The sequence below is a fragment of the Rhinolophus sinicus genome, linkage group LG02 (assembly GCF_036562045.2).
Source record: "Rhinolophus sinicus isolate RSC01 linkage group LG02, ASM3656204v1, whole genome shotgun sequence".
In the NCBI taxonomy this organism is placed as follows: Eukaryota; Metazoa; Chordata; class Mammalia; order Chiroptera; family Rhinolophidae; genus Rhinolophus; species Rhinolophus sinicus.
Window position 1 is genome coordinate 13,213,349 of NC_133752.1, and position 23,181 is coordinate 13,236,529.

General features: G+C 37.5%; 1 protein-coding gene across 5 annotated transcripts in view; it reads right to left on the reverse strand.

Moving 5' to 3' along the window:
- Window positions 1–23,181, reverse strand: part of KCNIP4 (potassium voltage-gated channel interacting protein 4) — a 1,022,425-nt gene that overhangs the window by 187,136 nt on the left and 812,108 nt on the right. The gene's annotated exons all lie outside the window — the stretch shown is intronic.

A 23,181-nucleotide genomic window follows, 5' to 3' on the forward strand; every position in this document is an offset into this window, starting at 1 on the left:
GTCTACCTTTTCCTCCCCTGTCACCCACCCCAAGGGCTTCTGTGTCTCTCCTTAGGTACCCCCATAATGGCTTGTGCAGAGTTTCCACCTCCATAGTCACACATTCTCCTAACCTTACCAGAAATGGGTTAGCTATCTTCTTCTAGAAATGTGCTAAGTTTTTGCCCCATGGAGAGTAGGCTATGAGGGTTAGTAAGTAGAGTCACAGGGAATACCTTTCTGTGTTTTTCTCAAGAAACAGGCAGCCTTTCTGTGCAGGACTTAAGGAAAACATTGTGCAGCAATCATAAAGCACATCCCCATTTCAAAGCTTTCAGCACAACCAATCTATGTGATGTATATCTTCTCACTCTCAGAGCAAGACTGTCTTAATAAACGAGTATCAGCTCAAGTGAACACAGGAGTTCAAGATAGAAAGGATGCCAGGAACATAAAAACTGGATGGGCTCAAAGTAACAAAATGAGTACCTGGTCCATGAACAAGCACACCTCCTAAGGTGCTCCACATGGACTTTTTAGGATTCTGTAAACATGAACAAAACATGTTCTTTTTAAAAGAAGGCTTAGGGAGATCCCTTAAAAACTTGGGTCTCACTAAGCCTAATACACTGACACATAATATTATTTTGTGCACAATGAATATTAAATTAAAGTGTTTTTTTTATGGAATGATTGAGATTTTAAAATCAGATTAATAGATACTAATTTATTGTGTATCTAGTAATGTTCAGGGTATAGAAATGATTAAATCACCAAATAATTTGTAGTTTGCTTTCTTCCATAAGGCATTATTATTATGATAATGCAAGGAAATCAATCAAGATATAATTAAACAACAACAATAACATAAAAAGTGCCACAAGGCTTTATGGAATAATCTGCCAACCGAGCTGGTCAGCCAGCCACTGACATTGGGGTTACAGTGACATTCATACGGATCACTTCATGTCCGTGTTTCTGGCAGACATCACTAACGAGTCCCTGGACTTTATCCTGCTGAGCCTAGATGAATCTTTCTTAATTCTATGTTCTTGGCAGCCAATTAGCTAGAGCTGGCTGGCTCTAGCTAAATGGAACCTATTTGTCACTCTGTCTTATATTATTCCTCAAAAGATGTGGTTTGGGTCCCCTAAACCTACTATTTATCACTCTCTTGGATTCCTGGCAGATGGTCTCAATTGTTTCAATTAATACATATTTCAACCTCCTTCTCAAGAGTCATCCTTTATTATAGAGACTAGAAAGTTGAATCTGCCTTATTCAGACTCCCTTGCAGCTAGCATTCCGTATTTCAGTTCTTCTTGAGTTTGGAATGCAGGGAAGTGGGGCGAGGCCCTGGTAGAAGCAGCATAGTTCTGTGATCGCAGCTCCTGGACACAGATCTGGTGTTACAGGGGTCAGCTTTTGGATTATGAATGGGGTAAGTGTGGGAGCTAGGAGTTGTCCTAGATGTCTTGTCTAGAGCTTGTTCCTTCAGCCTTTTCAACTAGTTTTTAAGCTACCTAATATCTGATAATAAAAATCCTTTCTTCTTAAATCTGATTGAATGCCCCAGTTGTCTATAACTAAACTCTAATCTGTACAGACTTTGTTCCTTAAACAGTTCTTAATAGGAAGTCTGCCCAGAACCAAGTAGAAGAGGTTTCTACTACCTGGTCATTTAAAAACTAGATTTCTGTGAAAGAACACTGATTTCATGGTAAGTATCAGAAGCGGTCAGCCACTAGCTCTGAAGCTAAGAGTCTGACTTTGTGCAATTCTCTCAATCCCTCTGAGCCTCAGGTCCCTCATCAGTAAAATTAGAAGAATGTCCTGATTAATATCAGGGTCCCTTCCATCTCTTGCATTCTTTACACTTGATAAAATGATTTCCCAGCGTGTCCCTTTAAACAGCTGATTATCCAAGACATTAAAAGAATCTACTTATCATTTACTCTATAATGTTCTTGCGTAAAGTGAAGTCTTTTTATTTTTATTTTTTGAGTAAAGATGTTTGACCACTTCAGAGAGAGATGACTTGAAGCTATTTCTGAGACAGGGAACTGAAAGCTTAAGTAAATTTTAGTGTTCCTATTTTCATTTCACAGATACAGAAACTGAGGTCCATTACGGAGCACTTACTTACCTAAGTACATCCACCTACAGGATGCCACTCATTTCTTCTTATTCTAAATCCAGTAACAACCTCCTTTCATTATTCCAATTTTATCATAGGGAAAAAAAGAAGAATATAGTATGGATTTGGGTACATATTACTGGAATGGAATGAAGGAGGCAAACAGAGGTTTTACATTTTAATTTCTTAGCATTGCTCATTTATTACATTGTCAGCCCTTGTGTAATGTCCTTTTGTGTATTCCTGATATTTGTTCAATTTCCAACATCTAACACTTCATGTCTATGCATCATTTTCTAAACTTGATTATAAACCTTTTGGTAAAGTTTGTTTTTTCTATTCTCAGTTAATCCCAGTGTGCTTTGCATTACTTAGGCATTCCATAGATGTTTGATATTATTTAATTAGTTATACTTATGAGCAAATAACTTTTACATCCATAAAGGAAAAGATGGATAAAAATTCAGAATGCTTTTTGAAAAAGTTTTCTCTGACCTTATCATTACTGTTTTGTAGTTATTGCTTTATTAATTTTTCCCACTGCATTTGAGGCGGTGTTTAGAAATGCATATCCACTGAAGAAGAATAAAACAACAGATTAAAAAAAAAAAGGGAGATGACTCAAAAAATAAAAAGCCAAGTTAAATATTATAATGTTTTTAACAATTAGTCAATACATTTGACATTGAGCTTCCCAGCAGCCAAAGCGAAAAGTAAAACATAACCCTTTACAAAAAAAAAATAGTGAGTATTGCATATGAGTTCATAAGGTGCTTGCGAGAACAGTTTTTGCTACAACTGAGTAGAATGATCTTGTAAAAAAAAGCACCTTACAGAAGTAAGAATAACACAAATAGTTACTGACATTTGCATAGCATTTGTAATATACAAAGCATTTTTAAATATATGTTTATTGAAGTTCAGCTAAGCTTAAAAGTCTGATGTATGTATTATTGTCATTAGTAAGTAGTATTCCAATTTATAAAAGGAAGAGAGAGAGAGAGAGAGAGAGAGAGAGAGAGAGAGAGAGAGATTAGGTTTGTATGGATTCAAAGCCCTTATTCTGCTGATGGGCCAGTACCCTCCTCACTAACCAACCACAAGACCTGGAGCAGGTTATTTACACCCTTGAACTTCAATGCCCATGACCTTCACATGTGGGATAATGATCCCTGTCTTTCCTGCCATAAAGAGTTACAGAGGCAAATAATGAGCTGCATGTGGCAGCTTTCTGAGGTACCAATATAGTTATTGTAAGTACACTAATAGCACTGTATGTTAATGGTTATAATCACCAAGCTAAAAAAATACAAAATTATATAAATGTAATGATTTAATTGGCATATGTTATAGGAAATATTTCTGAATATTCTCAAATTGTCTTGGTATCCCCTGGTTTCTGGCTTCAAATCCCTGCAGAAGTACAGCCTGCTCAAGGTGACAAAAGGGAAGCAGGAGCATGACCAGTGACCCTCTTAAGAGAACACTTGTAGAATGTGTGTCAGCTCCATCTTCTGAGAAAATTAAGAGTCCAATTGCTGAGCTAGGCAAACATTAGCACAAATTACTATTGCCCGGACCTCTGGTTTCCATAGTGAACTTGCTCAATAAGTATTTATGGGAAAGGGATCTAATGTTAGTGTTGTAGAAAGATCCTCGTAAAATTCACCAGACTGAGGAGATTCACCGGTATGACCCAGAGCATGTGGTATGTGGGGTCCCTGATGGCCAAGGAACTTCCTGCTCAGGAGAACACAGAGCCAATGCGATGATACAAAACCTTCAGCTGGAAAATGGGGTGTGTAATGGAGAATGCGTGGGAAAGAAAAATTTCTAAAGTCAGAGGGCAATAGAAACCCATTGCAGTTTCTAACAAATCCACACTGTCGAGTAAGCTAGAAAAGTTCCAGATCCCTCCACAGGCGAGAATAAGTACAGACAATTATCCTTTTAATGTATAATAAAAACGGGTGAAGAGGCACACACGAAGTGTAGTTTCTCTTCAGACAGATTTCAGTACACGTATCATTATACAAAGAATGACCTTCAACTAAATGGGGAGACAACGAAAGACCAGACTGCCTACAAACCACTTATTTTGCAGAGGTAAGAACAGCCTGTTTCTTAGAGGTTTCCTAGAGGACTGCGTCAATAGAACTTGAGTACCTGGGCGACATGTCACCCCTAAATAATCTAAGCTAAAGTAGCAAACGTCTGCAGTTGACAAGACGCGTCCAAGTATGCCATCCTGCTCTGTGTCATTGACATCAAGCAGTGCGTGGAAGCAGTGTGTTGATTTTCACCAGCATGGACACCAGCAGTTGCAGGCACCCTCTTACTTTCCTAGGGGAGGAAAATGATAGACATGTACAATCTATGAAAAAATTGACTTTGCTGGACACAGTGCTGGGAATTAATCCTTCACAGCTGTGGGATGCCGAGCCAAATTAAAATCCAACCATCGTGGAACAAGCTGAAATCAGTAGGAGTATATAAATCTCTAAATGATTATTTTTGCCAGGTGGAAAATAAAGGTCCCATGGACTGCCTGCTGTAGGAAGTTTAGTTGAAAACACTGAAGAGGGAAGGAAGATGTAAAATAAGGTATTTTTCATGTGCACGAACGCTGTTATGTAAGAATAGCATAAAAGAGGATACTCATAAGGCCAAATGGATGGCATGGTCTACATCTCGGCTCCTGACAATAGGTGGCCAAAATAAGTGACTGTATTTATTATCTTTAGCAGTGTGTATTCGCGGTCTTCTATTATTACAATCGTTATGCTATCACTACACGCACTTAGACAGCATTTAACTTGTCATGGTTTCAGACAGCGCCCGATATGTTTATTTACAAAGGAACAAAAATTAAAGTTTGGATTCAAAATGCTCAAACTGTATCTGCAAGGAGGAGTAGAGATAAGAATTACTAAAAACTAATATAAGCTAATTCCTAAAGGAAACTGATTATTAAAATTCTTCCTCCTTTTAACCTCAGTCGCTGTCTCCTTCCCCCACCTGTAAAACTCCTAATCATCCTTCAAAGCCCACTATGCCATCTCTTTTTGAAGGTTTCCCCAGCTCCAGTGAACAGAGTTTGGTGCTCTGTCTTTTGTTTTCATCACACCACATTCATCACATTTTATGACCTTTCGGTTTATATATCTCTCTTCCCACTTTGAACCCTTTAGGAAGAAAACCATATCATTAATAGAGTTGGTATGTGGTTGTTAAAAATGGGCTCTGCAACCAGACTACCTATGCTCAAAGCCGGGCTCCACAGCTGTGCAACCTTGGGCACCATCCACAGCATAATCTGTAAAATGAGGAAAATGAGACTATGTACTTGTTGAATTATTGCAGGGATTAAATGAGGTGATGACATACAAAGCGCTTTGAGTAGCCCCAGGCTCAATTAAGTGTTTGCCATTCTTTTCTTTTTTTTTTCTTTTTCTTTTTTTTTAATACCACCATTGTCCTGTTAAATGCCAGGCACAGAGGAGATGCACTATGATTGGGTATAGAAGAATTCCATAACAAACATGCACTTCTAAAATGTTGATTAGCTCTCCAAACAATTACAACTAATTAAAGAGCACGGATGATGAAAGTATGTGTTCACGGACTGAACTTGAATGTGCCCAAATCCCAAATAAGAGTTTCTTCAATAAACCTCCACTTGTTCCCTAAAATATATTACAAGGAATCAAGAGGATTTGTAAACATGCATATACCCTACAGCGTTCTAAAAGAGCTCAGACAAAGAACAGTGGATATGGTTGGCCAGGTTTGTTTTAAATGACTTTCTTCAGAAACACTTTGACAAAACCAGGTGCAGCCTGGGGAGCAAGAAAGAATCTGTTAGCTGACTTCCCTTTTCTTCTTGTCGTGGACACTATGTGCCCCTGGCTCGCAGAAAATGCCCCCGAAAATATTTTACCGTATGCACAGGAAGAGGGGACTCAGGCATATGTGTAGGAAAGCAGTCCCCTCATCCTGAGACGGACCCCAGGTAGCAGAGGCTACACAACCCACTGAAATTCTGACCGAAACGCCTTCTTTCATTCAAAGAGCATAGCGAACCTACAAAGTTCTGGTGCTATTTTAGGGGCTAGGAATCCAGCAGTGAACCACCCAGAAGCAAAAGCAACTAAGCAGAAGTTCAAAAAAATAAAGTCTATGAGAAGGAAGTGATGTAGTGTGGGGACAAATTAAACAGAAAAGGGGGCCAGGCGGCCTGGGAAGAGAGGGCAGAAGCTGTGCAATTTCAAATGGGAGGATGAAGGAAGACTCCATGGGAACTTTTGAGATTTTGACAATGTGTACAATGGAGTGAATGTTTGTATCTGCCCCAAATTCACATGTTGAATCCCTAATCTCAATATGATGTGATTAGGAGGTGAGGCCTTTGTGAGGTGAGTGTGTCATGAGAGTGGAGCCCTCATGAATGGGGTTAGTGCCCTTACGAGAATAGGCCAGGAGCTAGTTGACTGTTTTGCAACCTGGAAGAGGGCTGTCACCAGAACCTGACCAGGCTGGCACCCTGATCTCAGACTTTCAGCCTCTAGGACTGTGAGAAATAAATGTCTGTTGTTTAAGCTATCCAATCAATGGTAATTTGTTATAGCAGCTTAAACAGACTGAAACAATGTATGTGAAACACATATACCAAAGAGTTTTTGTACTTTTGAAATAGATTCTGTCCTTCTTCAGTGCAACTTATTGCATGGAAAAGGAACACTCTTAAACATTTGCCCATTTAATACCTTTTGAATATCAAGGAATAGTTTTCCATTGCTTTTCTACTCTACAAACAGATACAACATAAAAGAGCCCAAGAAAAAAATAAAATAGAAAGTAAGAATTCAGCAAAATTTAAGGTTATATTTATTAGCTTTTCAATGATAACTTCTCATGTAAATCATAACATCTGAAGTAACATCACTTTAATATTTGGGACTATTTAATAAACAAAGGGAATATTTTAAAACAAATCTCCAGTATCTCAAATAAAGAAAACATCCTAAACTAAAAAGCTGTTCAACTTCATCCCTGTCCCTATATTCTATCATAGATCACACAAAATCCTCTGTGCGCATTAAGGCCCAATTTCTGAGAGATTGAAAGACATTTATGATTTTGAGAAATGAATACACTGATCTCTGGTGAAAAATGAAAAAGTCCCCAAACCCATCAGAGGCAACAATTCAAACTATTACTGGAAATGAAGAACTAGGGTGCGCTTGGAACATACACAGAGTTTTTCAAAGAATGGAAATTGATTTCAATAACTTCAACTTCCATTACTGTTTCATAAACTTAAATTGCCTTGCAATCACCTGGGTGCTTATTAAAAATGTCTCGTGCTGGCCCTACTCCCAAGGTAGGAATTTCAAACTAGAACTGGGGAATCTGCATGAGAATCAAGTACCTTGGAGATTCAGGTCCCAGGGGTCCCCAGACAGAAAACCGTGGTCCCTGAAGTACAATAACAAAAAAACCCACTCCTGTGTAAGGAAATATTAATGCACTGTACACACAATCTATGGATATTCCCACCTATTTTGGTAGGAAGTGGCTTTATAATTAACAATCCATATGCACTTTAACTCATAAAACTATCACTTTCTATTTGGATATTATCAATGGGTCAGTGTGAAGAAAGGCATCTCTTCCTCATCCTTTGGTTTCCATGACAACATGTCTTCTCTAAACCATCCTGGTATCATTTGACCCTCATTTCCCCCCTCCTTGTGGAGGAATGACCTATCTGATTGGTAAATTTAGGAAGAATAATGTCCCTGCTCTGCTCAGTACCTCCATTGTGTCCTTCTGGGAGCAAACTTCCCACAGGAGCAGGATACTTCTCTGCTCTTCCAATCATAGTCTCCCCTGGGCAGTACCACCCTTCCCAGACCATGGTCCGGGGCTGTCCAATCCTGGGTAACATTGCTTGTGACTGAGAGGCCACATCTGCCTAATTCTAAACCCATTGGCAGGTCCATGTGGCTCTGACACTGGGCTACAGCCTCTGACCTGGTTTCTATCATTAACAGACCACACTTTGTCCTTCATCCCTCACTCCTTTGTCTTAGTTCTTATTCATTCAGAACAAGGTGGGGGTAAAAGGGAATGCTATTTATCTGGCTTCCTTCAAAACCCTGAGAAAAAAAAGCTATAGTCAAATATTCATGCAGACATCAGAGTAGCAGTATTGGTCATCAATGCAAACATCGAAACCAACAAGCCATGTTTGTTTCATTTCATTTAAAAACAAACCCAAAAAGTTTTATTTCTTTTATCATGTATTCATTCAATAAGTAAGCAGAGAGGAACTAAAAGTAAAAATTCATACTATCCAAATCACATAGTGAAATGCTGAAAATATATAATAAAAATTTAATAGACATGATAACATGATTTATCACTAACTGTTAATAGACATGATAACATGATTTATAACTAACCTGAAATCTCAGCTTTCAGACATTTATTCAAATCTCTACAGTATCATTCAACTGACCTATTATCTGCCTGATTTAGACTCATAATAAAGTTTAAGCATTTAGTTAGCCCATTTTGACAGAAAATTATTGGGAAATCATTTAATTTCTGTAACTTTTGGTTTATGAGTCCATAAAATGGGGATAAAAATTTATCTCTTTTCCTGTAAAGTTGGGGCAAAAATGAAATGGGAGTACATATCATAGTGATTTATACATAATAAAATAATATGCCATTATGAATTTTTACTGTATTTTTTTATGAATTAATATTTCCGTCATTCAGAATTTTTTTTTTTCACTAAGGGCATCATGTAACTCTGTTACATATATTTCTTCAGATTAAACAACAGTGATTTATTAATGAAATCCTACATGTACCAGGAAAGTGCTATATGTCCTATGGATAATAAAGAAACATTACTGTATCACTGCACTCAAGAAGCTTTTACTGAAGAGAAGAGAAGCAAAAAACATGTGCTGAAAACAAAAAGTAAAAAGAGTAGATTCTTTTGTAACTACTGATTTATATGGGGATGTAAGGTACAGTATGGGGATTATAGTCAATAACATAGCAAAACTATGTACAGTGTCACATGGATACTAGACTTATGGGGGGATCACTTCATAAATTACATAAATGTCTAACCACTACACTGTACCCCTGAAACCAATATTAAATAATATCAGATGTGAACTATAATGAAAAAAGATAGTCATGGGGCTATAAAGTACAACATAGAGAATACAGTCAATAGTATTGTAATAACCATGTGCAGTGTCAGCTGGGTAACAGACTTATTGGGGTTATCACTTTGTGAGGTATACAAATGTCTAATCGCTGTGTTGTTTTGTACACCAGGATCCCTAATTTTAAAAAAGGGATTACAAAAAGTGAGAGAACAGGAGAATAGATTTTGTGCAGTAAAAGTCGTAAGGAAAGAGGAGGTTAAAGAAATAAAAGGGGATAGGCTTCATTTTAAAGATAGCCTAGACTTGGATGGAGGAGAGCAGGCAGGTGATTTCAGAGGAGATGAACACCTGGGCAAAATGAGACAGGAATGAGGAATGAACACAGTGTGTGGTGCTGGAGTATTTGGGCAAGTTCGTTTCCTGCCCTTGGGCTAACAGTTCACTAAGCATTGTTTTGTTTCTTCAAGGGTGCATGCTAACCTCTCAATTATGGTTTTCAGTAAGATTATCACAAAACTATGGTTTCAAAATTCTCTGTAGAAATATCTTTTTGGATTGTTTTAACCAACTTTCCAATACGTTATAGTCTTCGTACAAAAACAAGAGAATATGAATTATTATACACTACTGTAGGATTGCTGTTTACTGAGCTTTATTTAATTATCTTACAGAACCTGTAAGTATATATATATATGTATATGTATATATATATGCATATATACATATATATGTGTGTGTATATATATGTGTGCATATATATATACATATATACATATATATGTATATATATGCATATATATACATATATGTGTGCATATATATATACATATATACATATATATGTATATATATATATATTCCTCAGGCCTTAGTTCTTAAAACAACTCCATGAAGGTCTATTGCAACTTTACATAGGACAAGCTTGAGCTTTAGAAAACTGAAATAATGGGTCCAAAATCACATATCTTATAAATGGTAGTACAAGAATTCAAACCCACTTCAATTTACACTTTTGACCACTAGGCATAGTCTACTCCTGGCCACACCACCCATTGATGGGTGCCATGTTACAAAAACATACCCCAGCTGGGGTTAAAATATTTCATCATCTGATATTATCATTCTTTATAATCCATAGAATCACTAGCAAAAAACAAAACAAAAAACAAAAAACTATTGCTCTGGCAAAATTCAAAGGAGGTGCACTTCAGACTGAAGTTGAGCAAGATCAATCCTTTTTGACAGTATTTAACTGAGTGCTCTGGTCTTCATCCCTTTTTCTGATTATTTCCACCAGCTACTCTGGGTTAAGATTCTGTCACAAAAATTAGCCATTTTGATGCTGATTACATTTTTCTTCCTCCACAATCAGTAATGTTGTGAATATTGACCACACTTAAAGTGCTAAGTTAATACCATGGAAACAGACATTTCAGCCTTGTTGAAAATATCCGATTTTCCTAGCCTTTGAAAGAAAAACAGAGTTAATATGGAATAATTGATGATGAGACAGAATAGGGCCAAGTTCGATGTCAAGGGTCCTAATTCTCACATACAGAGCAAGACTTACTCATCATTATGTTAGATAATGTTTGGGAAAGATTATTTTAATTATGAGGCACATCACATAAATATTCTCTAGTAGCATATGACTTAGGATCGGGGAAATATCATTTGTTTACTTTGTGTCAAGACATATCTTAAATACTTCTATTTAACCAAAGAGAAGGTGGAGAGAAGGAAATAAAAACGCAATTAAGTTTAACTTTTAACCCTCTACTTGGGATTTGCCTCTGCTCTTTCCCACCATAGTTAACTGTGAATCTAGCCATCATTCATCCATATTTAGAGGGAACATGAAGAAGCAAAGCAAGGAAAGAGTTAGTCAATTCCTATCCTATATTCTGTGTATGTCTGGGATTGGCCTCAGACCAATACTCTTGGTATCTCAGAATCTATAATGTGCTTGATGTATCAGCAGATACTATGCAGAACATAAGCCAAGTCCAAGAGCAAAGAACATTGCTCTTGTACCATGGAAGTACCATCAATGATAATCTTGCAATGAAATGAGTGAAAGTTCTCTAAGAGGAGGTGACTCATGGTACAGATGTCATGCCATAAGATCTTAAGCTACCCCTATCGACTGGAAAAAATTCCCTCCCTTTCCAGCCTGAGAAAATTTATTTAAAGGAGCTGACAGACTTTCCTTAAACAATTATTCTAGGATTTAACTTTTTCCCTAGACGTATTCAGTTCCCTATGGAATGTGATAAGGTGGGATTTGTCTTCATAAAAAAGGTCCCCACGCACTCTAGTCAACTATTGGCAAGAATAGTTCCGACTATTGGAAAAGGTATAATATATTAAATATATTAGCTAGGCAGGTCAACTCTCAACTTTACAAAGATTCTGCAACTACAGAATTTCTTTGCTGATCTTGCATTTTCCCTTGAATAAACCTATAAAATACTAAGCTATACGTTAGTTGCATTGTTGATGCATTGTAAAAGAGTTATAAAACAATAATGAGGCAGCTTGCTATTTTGAGCATTATATTTTTAGTCTAAATCATGTAGGGGAATCTGAGCTACTGGGCAAAATTTTAATGAGGTACATTTTCAAAATAGGTTTAGCTATACAACCTCTATTATCATGAAGGAATACACTTGGTTAATTCCCTCTGTGTCTCCTTGAACATTTGCAATAACAGGAAGAAGTTAATCCTTCTTTCACTCAGCTGAAGTTTACAAGCCTCTACTAATTTCTTCTTCAATGCACAGTGATATTTAGGAATTACTGAATAGAGTGAAGACAGATGTGGGATTTGGGTATTTGTTCAGGTGTCTCAGTCTTCTAATTATTTTATCATTATCCATTTCCCTTTGTAATTTGTTTAAATTTGGAATCACATCACCAATTTATCTTATTGCTGCCAGGTCTCCTGTTTTTCAACTAGAGAGTATGTGTGACCTGGTCATTAATAACTATGAGCTTACTGACATATAAAGTTACTCATGCACTTCATTCTACTCAAATGGATGTCTGAAAAAGACCCCAAGTATACTATCTTAATTTTCTTCACCTATCATAGAAATTTAGAAAAAAAAATAGCATTTATATGGAAGTTTAGAGTGGAAAAATCATGAGCTCTAATTTTTGAAGTCGATGGTTGATTGCAATTCTACTCTTTGGTTGGTCATAAACAAGGTAAGTTATTTAGTCCTTTTAAACAAATTTCCTCATCTCTAAAAATGGATGTAGAAAATACTTATGGACTATGTGAGATGTTGTAGGACCCAATCTAGTATAAGTTACTACATAAAATATTCAGAATTAGCATAAAGAACATTGTTTTTGGCAGCCTGTTCACAGTGTTTGGGATCCATTCTACCAGTAATTATGTAAGAATTGGAAGGCTGAAGTGTTCATTAGAAAACTTAAGTTACAATATGGTGTGTGCCTTATTTTCAAATTATTCTGTTTTAAAATCACTCTATGAATTTGAAGATCTATGAAGTTGGAATTATGATGATCTCTATCTTATGGGTGAGAAAACTGAGGCTCAGAGAGGTCTGATGATTTGCATGGGACCCACAGCCAGTATGTTTCAGGGGCAGGATTTGACCTATGTCTGTCAATTTTTAAGACTCAGAACCTCCTAACCTCATTGTTGTTTTGCCTCCACAGCCAAGCTCTATCATTAATTCGCAAAGGGACTCTGTGTAACTAATTTTTTATCATGATCTGTAATACGAGAAAGTTTGACTGGATGGGCTTTCATATCTTCCTACCCAAAATATAAGACTTTGTCACATGAACAAACTGCACCACACTTTTACATGAGATGAACGGGGCATGCCTCTAAAAAGAGACATTACTCTCCCTCCTTGTTATTTAAATTCATCTAAGTACAATGCATCTGTTCATAAGGCTCACAAAATATTTATTTGCATGTGTATAGCAGTGGTTTTATGCATGACCATTTTCCTCCAAATTCCATGCAGTCTCAGGAATTACTTCATCTAGTGCAAAACTATGCCATGTATTCTCTTTTGATAAACAACCTGATACCTCCTAAGCACCATTCATGATGGTTAACATGGGCGTTATGATTGATAGAAGGTTGAGACCATTTCATAAAGGGAGTGAACCCTGATTGACAAAAGAATAGCACAGGAAGCGCATATTCAAACTACAATGTGGATTTTGTGCATGTCTGCACAAAATTAAGATTCCCAATATTAGTATAAAAGACATTAGCAGTCCAGCCCTAAGACATAGTTTCTTAACATTGAGCTTGTCAACATGGTCTCTAGTATCCACCCTCAAAATGTCCCCTAACAGCACAGTGACAGTGTACTAAGACCAAACCACTGGGCACTCCTATGCTACAGTGGGGCGGATAAATTTGTGCGACCCTTTGGAAAGCAATCTGACCTTACATATATGGTAAGAGACTTGAAACTGTCCATTCTTTTGTTCCATGAATTCTTCTTCTAAGACCCTATCTTAAGAACATAATTATAAATTGATGAGCAACTTCACATAGAGATTTTATTACAGAAGTTTTCAAGTACTGGAAAAAAATGCAAATAACTTTTATGTCCTAGAATTAGGAAAAGTAAATTACAGCACACAATTTATGGAATAACAGGCATTAACATACTTATAAAGGGTCTCTATTCTAATGGAAAAATATTTATTCTCTAATATTGAATTTAAAGTTAAATAAAATTTTATAATACACACAGTATTAAGTTTAAAGAAATAAAAGCTATATTCCTTTAGAAACTGAAAATATTTATTTAAATAAAATATTACCAGTGGTTATTCTTTGAATGGTGGGAGTAGGGGTATTTTTGTTATATTTCTTTCTTTTTTTATATTTATAAACGTTCCATAAAAGTTGTTTATTACTTTTGCCACGTAAAACATGCCCCTTCCCAGCACTCAGTTTTGGTTTCCAATGCTATGATGATTTCACTGTCAAATTTGGTTGAACAATTTATGAACATATGTATATGAAAAGGCTTACAAATTGTGTTGACTATACCTCGACCCAATGGCATTCAATGTGGGGGGAGGCGATTTTTCCTGCCCTCCTCCCCCTTGGGATATTCAGTAGCACCTAGAGACAATTTTGGCTTTCACAATTCGGGAAAAGGTCCTACTGGCATTTAGTAGGTAGAGTCCCAGGATACTTCCCAATACCCTATGATGCAGAGGACAACACCTACAAAAATTATTACCTAACCAAAAATGTCAATAGTGCTGAGGTTGATAACCTCTGCCAAAAAAAAAGAAAAAAAGAAAAAAAAAAAGTTTAAAATTTATATTAAACTTCTATAGGGACTCTGAAAAGTTTATTACCCGGCCCTCTGAAAAAAAAAAATTGCCTCTCCATTGCCTACCCATCCATCTACTCACTCCCACAAGGCATTGAAGACATGGAGATAAGTGCTCTGCCTATGTGGTGCTTGAAGTTTAGTGAAAGAGAAAGACATAGAAATCAAGAATTTAATGTAGTTTGAAGTGCTAAGATTGAGTGCTTTGGGAAAACAGAAATGGGCACTTAATCTAACTCGGTGGTTCAAGGGAGGCTTTCTGGAACGGGTGGCTCCTGAACTGAGCTTAAAAGAGAAGAAAGAGTTAATCAGGTGAAGACGGACGGGGTTGGTATTTTAGAAAAATGGACATTCATAGTACAAGCACAGGCATGAAACATGAAAGAGCTTGGAAAGAATGAGTTTGATGGCATTGGAGCATAAAACGGGCACAAGAGAGGGTGAGGGACAGGCAGAGGTCTCAGGGCCAGAGTATATTTTTCTGCTTGAGGAAGTCAAGAAATGCTTCCCAGAGAAAGAAGTATATAAACTAAAAGTTGAAGTTGGAAAAGATGTTTCTAGAAATATGAAGAGGGGAGGAACTTCTGGGAGAGAAAATAGTATATGCAAAAGAATGTTAGCTGGAGACAACATGAGATGCTCAGGGAACGGCAGTATAGTGTTGCTGGAACATGAAGTTGGGCAGAAAGAGAAGGAAGAAGGAATGACCAGAGATACATTGGACAGGTGGGTACTAGTCTGACCCTCATCCTTTTATCATAGGCAAAGACAGGGAGATTTTATTCTGTAGGGGATACAGAGGAATCTTCAGTATGGGCTCAATCCTCATGTTTTAAAAGGTTTCTCTTGCGACAATATGAATGGAAGAGAGTGGGTAGGGATGGGGTTAAAATAAGTCAAGTATATTGATGTAAAGGGACAATCCATCAAAGATGCAGCTGAGAAACCTACTGATAAGTACGTGTTGAGCCTCTATGACACACTTTGTACTGCTCTGGATGTTATGGAAATACAAGGAAAATTCAGTCTGTGCTGAGATAGAGTTACTCCTTTTCTCTAGCTGAGGAGAAAATGAATTAATGTAAATAAAATGATTTGGGGAACACAACATGATGGTTTTTAGTATCAGTGTTATGTTGTAAAACACACATCAGGACCTATAAGATATCACCTCACCCCAGTCAGAATGGCTATCATCAACAAAACAAATAATAACAAGTGTTGGAGAGGCTGTGGAGAAAAAGGAACCCTCATACACTGTTGGTGGGAATGCAGGCTGGTACAGCTGCTATGGAAAGCAATGTGGAGGTTCCCCAAAAACTTAAGAGTAGGGGGTGGGCAGTTAGCTCAGTTGATTAGAGCACAGTGCTCTTAATAATAAAGTTGCCTGTTTGATCCCCACATGGGTCACTGAGCTGGGCCCTCCACAACTAGATTGAAACAACTACTTGACTTGGAGCTGATGGGTCATGGAAAAACACACTTAAATAAATAAAAGCTTTAAAAAAAAATTAGGAATAGAATTACCATGTGACCCAACAATCCCTCTCCTGGGTATCTACCAAAAAAATCTGAAAACATTTATCTGTAAAGATATATGTGCTCCAATGTTCATTGCAGCTTTATTTACGGTGGCCAAGACATGGAAACAACCAAAGTGTCCTTCCACAGGTGATTGGATAAAGAAGATCTGGAATACTATTCTGCCATAAGATAAGATGAAATAGTGCCATTTGCAACAGCATGGATGGATCTTGAGATTATTATGCTAAGTGAAATAAGTCAGACAGGAGAAGTCAAAAACCATATAATTTCACTGATATGTGGGATATAAAGCTGAAAGCAGCAAAGGAACAAGGGAAACAAACAAAGAAACGAAAACTGATAGACATAGACAGTAATTGAGTGGCTACCAGAAGGTAAGGGGGTAGGGGGTGGTAGATGAGGGTGAATGGGATCAAATCTATGATGATGGAAGGAGAACTGACTCAGGATGGTGGACACACAACATGATATATTGACAGATGATTTTTACAGAATTGTACACTTGAAACCTATGCAACTTTACCAACCATTGTCACCCCAATAAACTTTAATTAAAAAAAAATCCTGAATAAGGATTTATACTCAGATCTGTCTGCTATATGGCCTATATACCTGCCCCACAGCTTACTCTGCCCTCTCCCTTATCCTGCCATCCTGAGGGAACCACTCTGGTTTATCAGCTAGGCCTTGGAATTCTCTTACCGAGTATAGACTATTTTACAGAATATCAACATCAGACAAGACCACTCTGTGCCTATGGTTGATCAAGACAAAAGCAAGACCACTCTATAATCATACCTGAGACGAGGCAAAAGCATGAACTTTGCTTAAACCATAAAAATGACCAAATATACCCCATCCTAGCTAGTGTAGGTTGCTTCCTTGCCAGTTACAGCTTTAGGCTCTGTCTAGCCTTCATTACTTATAGATAGAATTTAAGATGCCCAATGGTAGAATGTCCCTGGCTTCTTGACTTCATTCAATCCAGAGCAAAACCCCACTTCCTAAATCAAAATCTCCCAACACAAGCACAGATCCCATAAGTTCTTTCTAACACCCCGTTACTGAGAGGCCTCTTGGTTCTCCATGGTGTATGTTCTCCTTCTCTGCAAAGAGTAATGAAGCCAATTTGTTCAAACACAGGGGTGTTCCTGGTGATCTTTGGCTGAAGGTCACTGAAATGTACCATCCCTCTACTCTCATCCCGCCTCCCTATTAAGATTCCAGCTCTCTGCTCTCACCTGGCGTGGGGGATGGGTTCTTAAAGGAAGCAAAACTGAAAAATGTAGTAGCCTCCAAACCAATCAGTATCAAGCACATTGCCAGGTCCAGCACAAACACTTGGTATCTTAAATGGATTAATGGACCAAGCTGATTATAATCAATAACTTCAGGAAACTGCTTTACTTTTTGAAATTACAGTTTAAATTCCTGTTTTGAGCTTCCAGTCTTTACCTGTCAGTCTTTTGATCTCTCAACTTATCAGATTTCAATTGTCATCATTTTCATGCAGCCTTTCCAGAAATCTTCCAATTGGGTGGGCTGGTTCTTTCAGTTTTCTACAGGCCTTGCTCCCTCTCACTAGACACTTGAGTCTCGCATTAGTTATTCATGAGTTATTGGTCTCTAACCAATCTGAAACTTCTTAAGGACAGTAAAATGCCCTCATAGTCTCTATTTCCCTTTAAATACTAGGTATTATACTTAACGCATATTTAAGGTTCTTTTTTCCAGTTATGAAATTGAAAAGGCTACTTTCCCAGCTAAATCAGAGTCCATCCAAGCTGGCCTTTTTCATCTCACTGCTGGATATCTCATTTGAAATTATTTCCCAGGACCATGGGGTTAAAATGAAGAGCTGTCTCAGATCTCTTTGGCATGTGGATATTTCTACTTTGCAAGGGGATTTTGATATGAAATCTTCCTAGCAGAAAAAAAAAATGGAATCAATGAATCAAGAGTTTCCAGGCTACTATGGAAATTTGAAAGAGACCTTGGAGGCCCTCAATTATGTCACTTACGTAGAAGTGCAATGGCACTATCACTAAATGACAGTAAGTGATGCTCATGCCATACTTTTTGAGTAACTTCTATATACCAAGCATCGTGCTACATAGGAGGGTTAATTATACAACCAAGGAGAAGGAATAAAAGCGTGTCAACACCCCTGTACACTTCGTCTGTTGTTATTGCAGGAATTCCACGTTGTGTAGCATGTCCCTGTGTGGGTATGGTGTTATTTCACCCAGTGCCAGCATATATTAATAGAACTTGCACAAGCACCTTTCTGGCATAGGAATTCGATAAACTTCTCTTTATCTATTAAAAGCCAGCTTAGAATTCACCTCCAGAGAGTCATCTCTGATCACTTCTATCCCTTCCACTTGTATTTAATTGCTTTTCATTTTTCTTTTATATGTTGGACTCACTTGTATTGATCTATCTACCATAATGTATTGTCTTTGTTTACATTCCCCATCTCCTTATACAACTGAGAGTTCCTTGAGAGCAGTGATTATCTTTAATTCGTCTTTGTATTCTTGACCTAGCGGAGTGCCTGGTATATTTTAGATAAGGAAAAACTATTTTGAAGTGCCAGCCATTGCTGAAACACAAATGGCAAAGTATTGGTAGTTATTGAAGCTGGACGATGTGTATATGGAAGTTTGTTATGCTATCCTCTATACTTTGTGTGCCTAAAATTTTCCAAAATAAAAATTTCAGAATAATTGAAGATCTTGCAAGTTGTGAGATCTATGAGAATTTTAAAGTTCCCACCATAAAGAGAGCTCCTATATTTATAGCTATAACCTCTGTGTGCCCCACAATTCTTTCTTTTCTAATAAGACATATATTTAAAGCTAAACAATGCTACCCTGAAATAAAATACAATTATGCCATTTTAGAACACTTGCAGACCAACAGTATTATATTGAATATGAATTTCTGGAAAAACTGCAAATTGACAGTTCCTACTAAGTATTTTATTGAGGATGGCAATGTATAGATTTTTGGTCTTGTTGTCTCTCACCTGAATTGTTCCCGAAGCATAACTGGAACCTCTACTTCCACTCCCTTGCCTCTGAACTCATCTTCACCCACTCCCAGGTTGATCCACTGGTCAGAGAGCAAGTGTGCACTCTCAGCATTTGCATCCCAAGTGACCGCTCCAGCCACATTACCCGTTTTAACAATCGCATTCCCATGTGCTACAACCCACTGCCCTTCTCCATGAAAGCCACCTCCTGCCAGTGAGTGGCATCACAACTCAAGTTCTTTGCTCAGTCTGGAATGTTCTCCCCTCATTCTCCAACTTGTGAAATCCTTCTCATACTGCAAAGTCCTGTACAATTGTTTTTCTTTTTCTCCATGAAGCCTTCCCTTGAGCACTTCCCAGAATGCACCAGTCCATCTGTGCGTCTACAGGCCATTCCTTGGGCTTATACTCAGCACTTATTTCTTCTGTCTTATTTGGCAATTAGTTTTCCTTAACTAGAATGGAAGCTTACTGAGGGTACGATCCTTTAATGTACATCTTGCACCTTCCTCAGTCAGTGCCTAACAGAGAACCCTGCACACATTTATAATTCATTAAGACGTATATTACATGCTAAACTATGCAATAATGACATTACTCTTGTGTGCATACTTCTTTGTTTCCCTTATGAATAAGTGGATATGAGTAAAACCTCTAATCATTATATTAAAATCCCATTAGTCACTTTAATCTTTTTTATAAATTGCTTTTGCTTCTTAAACCTTGATTTTCAGCTGAAAGAGAATTATTGTTTAAATAGGGCTTTATCAAAATTGAAATCTAATTTAGGTGGGAGCAGAAATGTTTCTCTTAACTCTTTTCTCTCCATAGCTAACTCTCACTAGCCATTGTAGAGGATAATACTAAGGTAAGAGTGTCTTATCACAATACTCACATAGACCGTCTCATTCAAACAGACTCAGAAGTACTTTCTAAGCTAATCTCTGCACAGAGTCACACTGGAGAAAATACTCCACAGTGGTACCAGCGAAGAATCATTGATTCCTGAGAACAGTACACAAGTTTAATGTTGCCTAAAAGAAGCTCAAGTTTCTGCTCTGGGCCTCATCACTTGTCCACCAAAAAGAATGGCCAATTTCCTGGCCTGATTCTGGGCCATATTTTCTAGGTAGTGTAGTGTCAGGGACAAGTTTAACAATCTACATTGGGATGGCCCTTCTTGCTCGTTTGATCCTTTGCAGGTAGAAAGATATGAAGGCCTGATCCTCTAATATTTTGTGGCTTGCTCTCTAGCTGCGTCTTTTCTTGTTTCTGCACTTGGCTGGTGATCAAAGAGCCTAAGTGGTGTTTCTGCTTGGACAATGCCACAGTCTGGGAAAACACAGACAGGGGCCTAGGCCAGAATGCTCATGATCTTACTGGTCTCATTGCTGCACTCCACTAGCACTGGTCATTCGTCACCTTTAAATATGAACCACACATGGTCCAAATTCAGTGCCCCTTAGAGGGAAAGGGGCTCAGGAGACCACATGGTTTGCTTTGGTTCTAATTCTACCTCTAATCTATGATGAAGTCATAAATGATGACTTTATAGGTGATCAGGCTTAGCTTGCTTACATGCCACTCTTGGGGTCCACACTTGGGCTAGGGTCAAAGACTTGTAGAAATTATTAACAGGTGGCTATCATGTGATCTTGTTTCTTATGAAAGTATTTCTTTTAGATATCTCACAGGGTGCTAGTGGACAGTTTAGGAATTCAGGGATTCGCTAAATTTTCTGTGTATGTTCTCATGAATTCTCTTTCCCAGTATTAGGGAAGAGGGATAAATGAAAAGTGTGTTGCAGTAGGAAAAGCAGTACATAGGATTTAGTACCCTGGGTTTTGGTCCTGTCTCTGCTCCCAGCACGTTTGCTTCTGATAAATCAGTTGACCTGTCTGGGTTGCAATAATCTGCTGTAGAAAATGAGAAAGATGGACTAGAGCAGCATTTTCTAACATGTACTTCAGAATAAAAAACACTCATTTGTCAAGTAAATAGGGGTTATAACTCAAGTACCATAGTAACCTGCGTCCTTGATTTTAGCTTATACATTGAGTCCTACGTTTGCCCAGCTTACTGGACATTTTACATAATATCTATAAATATGTAGGCACTTCTACACATATATGTGTATAGAAATATAGATTCATATATGAACATGGAAACTACTTGGATAGGAATATGGAAATCCATCCCAAGAAAGATGTTTCCGACTAGCTCACAAATCTGTGACACAAGTTGGGGATGTCAGGTTTATAATTCTATTTTTCATATTGCTGAAACTCAAATTTGAAGTTTTCATGTGAAAACCTTCAACTTTAAGTGACATAAAACAGAACTTAAAGAACAACAGCTGAGTCCATGGCAGGCAGGGATATGAAACTTGGGACCTTTGACTTTAATTTCCGACATTCCCAACATTGGCAAGAAAAGGACTGTGTGCTATCCCATAGTACTCTGACCGTGAACTTCCTCAAATACCTCTCTGAGGATTCTCCTTTAGAGACCTCTTCCTGTAGCTCTGACTCCAAGCCACCTGGAGTATAGTGCACTAAACTTGGGGACCATGACTCAAGCGAGATCAGAGGACAAAACTGACATGGTGAGAAAAGGAAACAGAAGCAAATTATTCCAAGCAGAGTAATTCAAATGATCACATGTGTACTTTATTATGACACCGGCCGACATTAGTGCATTGAGGCAGAAATCTTAAAATAATGCAGATTGTTGTGTGAAACTTGGAGAAGTTTGCAAGGCATTGCACTCCTTCCAGGTATCACATCAAGTTACTGTGCCATTTGAGAAAAGGAAGAAACTAACTTCTGAGGTTTCATTTAATCCCATGACAATATTATTTGCATGTGTGCCTCAGCAGGATTTGTCAGAGATTGAGAATATTTAAAAGAAGGTATGAAAATTACATAAGAACTTATGTTCTTCTACTGATCTAAAGAGTTAGAACCAAATGAACCCACTTCCTAGGATAAAAGGACTTTATGAAGATAAGATACACTGATCACTAATATATTACCAGAAACAACCTATACACCGGATATAGTTTGGGATGATGTCATCTTAGCTGGCAGGTCTTAGTTCCTGTAGTTAGTTACAAAGCTTACAGCATGGGCAGGCTTAAATAGTTCCATAAACTTCCAAAATACACAGAACATGAGAAGTGAATATTCACAAATAACTTGGCAATAAAAGATCACATCGTTATCTGGAAGGAATATTAGTAAGTGTCTCAAGAACTCCATTCTTTCACTTGAGAAGAAAGGAGAGTTTGGATATAAAATTGACACCAAATGATAGAAACTGAAATGATTCAAAGTATGTTTTTTCAGTAGAAAAATTATTTCGTGAAAAATATAAGTGTGTGTGTACACACACATGTTCAAATTGTTAAAGCAAAGTTAATCAATTTTTTTTTTTTACTCTCTCAGCTTCAAATAAATTTACATTCGGTGAATAAAACATTTATTGGTAGCGACAATGCTGTCCAATGTGTATTTGCTTCCACTTAAGAGACAAATGAGCAAACTGGCTCATTGGGAAACATAAAAGAAACACTTTTGCAAATTAAGCATCCAAAACACAGCTTTGCTAAGCATCCAGTAACTCATTTTTAAACCAAAAGCTTACCCATTTTCTATCATAATAAACAACCCAGCTCCACCCCCATCTCCTTACTAAAAAAGCACATGCAGATATTTCCCTCACAAATCAGGGTACTTCTCCAGGGGATGGAATTTCTGATGACATTAAGGTGTGGTGGTAGCCAACATGAACTTGACAGCCAAAAAAAGAAACAGAAAAAGAAAGAAAAAGAAAAAAACAAAAACAATAAAACGCTGTATTATCACCCCACATGAGAGAGTCCTAATTCTCACCTTGGAAATATATATAACCCACAATATTACCCTCAACTCAAATAGA